This window comes from Pan troglodytes, chromosome 22 (assembly GCF_028858775.2).
Source record: "Pan troglodytes isolate AG18354 chromosome 22, NHGRI_mPanTro3-v2.0_pri, whole genome shotgun sequence".
Classification (NCBI taxonomy): domain Eukaryota; kingdom Metazoa; phylum Chordata; class Mammalia; order Primates; family Hominidae; genus Pan; species Pan troglodytes.
Window position 1 is genome coordinate 34,096,948 of NC_072420.2, and position 2,039 is coordinate 34,098,986.

Below are 2,039 nucleotides of genomic sequence, written 5' to 3' on the forward strand. Positions count from 1 at the left end.
GGAATTAAATGTAGAATGCTGTATGTGTAATAGTTACTCTTGTGAGGGTCCCAGACAGGAGGCAAAAGACTAGAGAAGACTTGGCATTACTGGAATGATGTTTTATGATGGCCCCACTGGGGAAGTAGAAATGCAACAAGTGTAGGCTGGTGAAAGGAGGGGGCTGTGGCCCATGACAAACAGTGAGAAAAACCCAGCCCATCACCGGAGACCTAAGGGAATTCATCCTTTCGCTAACATGCCAATTCCTCTGACCTTGATCCTGGAATTTCTTGAAACAAGGGGGCACCAAGTCACATATCAAGGCCCCACTTGGTAATGATCAAGGCCTACTTTGAGCTCGGAGCTCTTACAGCTCTGTTGAATCCAGGGAAGACACTCACCTACCCACTCACAGGTGTCAGCGGCCCTGCCTTTGGCTATGTCAATCCCCACGGACACCAACGATGTCACAAAATGGCAGCAAACAGTGGAAGATGGTAGTCAGAGAAGGCAACAGAGTTCTCAGGAAATGGAGTCCAGAAGTTGTAGAATTTGGACTGTGGGTATGGCAGGAGTGGGGGTTGGGGGAGGCGTTGTAGATGAAGGCAGGGAGAGGTGCAAACAGGTGGGGTGAACAGCAGAGGAAGAGGCAAACAAGTAGGGCACATGTGACCTTCACGAAGTACAATTTCAAAGACTCACTGATGGAATAGCCGGGTCATGGGGAGCTGTGGAGCGCTTGACTGGGCACAGAGCTGGGTCTCATTACGAGAAAACTGAACAGCATGATGAGAAGTTTGCTGTGAAATGCAGGGGGCTTTGGCACTAGACAGGCCTGGCTAGGAGCCCACACTGCCACTCATTGGCTGTGTGATTTGGGGCATGATCAGCCAGATTTTGATCCAACAAGCAAAACCATCATGTGATGTGATGTGTGTGTGTGTGTGTGCGTGTGTGTGTGTGTGTGTGTGTTGTTATAGTACAGAGATTTGACCTCACATAAACATGAGAGATGTGTGCACAGTCCAGGAGAGACAATTTTCCCCTGTCCGGTACTGGAGCCTGAAGTCCTCAGGGAAGGAGGCTGGGAAGAGAAGGTGGACAAGAGATGGAGGAAGCAGGGACAAGCTGAAATCTAAGGCTCAGCTGCCACCCTCCTCACCCTGCTCTCCATCTCCACACCTCCAGCTTACACGACCACATGAGATCCACGGGGAGCTGGAGGAGCCTGGAGCCTGTCTGCATCCCTGCCATCTAGGACGTCAGCAGAGAAGCCACAGGTCGGGAGCTGCAAAGATGGATGCCTTGTGCCCTGCCCCAGCCTCCCAAGGGTAAAGGAATATGGCTGCACCTTTCCTTCCATCTTCCAAGTCTCGCACATTGCTAGGGTTTGAATGTGTCCCCAGATTTCACGTGCTGGAAATTTGATTCCCAATATGGCAGTATGGAGGAATGAGGCCTTTCAGAGGTGATTGGTTATGGTGATCCTGCCCTCATGGATGGGTGGATTCATTCATGGACTAATGGGTTCATGGACCAATGGATTATCATGGGAGTGGGGCTGGTGGCTTTATAAAAGAGGGGATGGGCATGGTGGCTCACTCCTGTAATCCCAACACTTTGGGAGGCCGAGGCAGGTGGATCACTTGAGGTCAGTAGTTCAAGACCAGGGCAACAGGTGAAACACCAACTCTACTAAAAATACAAAAATCAGCCGGGTGTGGTGGCAGGTGCCTGTAATCCCAGCTACTTGGGAGGCTGAGGCAGGAGAATTGCTTGAACCCTGGAGGCAGAGGTTGCAGTGAGCCAAGATTGCACCATTGCACTCCGCCTAGGCAACAGAGTGATACTCCATCTCAAAAGAAAAAAAAAAAGAGGACGATAAATCTGAGCACCTTAGCACCCTCAGCCCCCCTTGCCATGTGATGCCCTGACCACCTCATGACTCTGCAGAGAATCTCCACCAGCAAGAAGGCCCTCACCAGATTTAGTCCCTAGACCTTGGACTTCTCAGCCTCCCAAAATGTAAGAAATAAATGCCTTTTCTTTATCAATTA

General features: G+C 50.5%; 1 long non-coding RNA gene across 1 annotated transcript; it reads left to right on the top strand.

Moving 5' to 3' along the window:
- Positions 1-376: 376 nt before the first annotated feature.
- On the top strand, positions 377-2,039 carry LOC107972525 (uncharacterized). Its single transcript, XR_001715164.4, has 3 exons — positions 377-545; positions 1,171-1,313; positions 1,818-2,039. It is a non-coding gene; the product is annotated as an uncharacterized LOC107972525 (long non-coding RNA).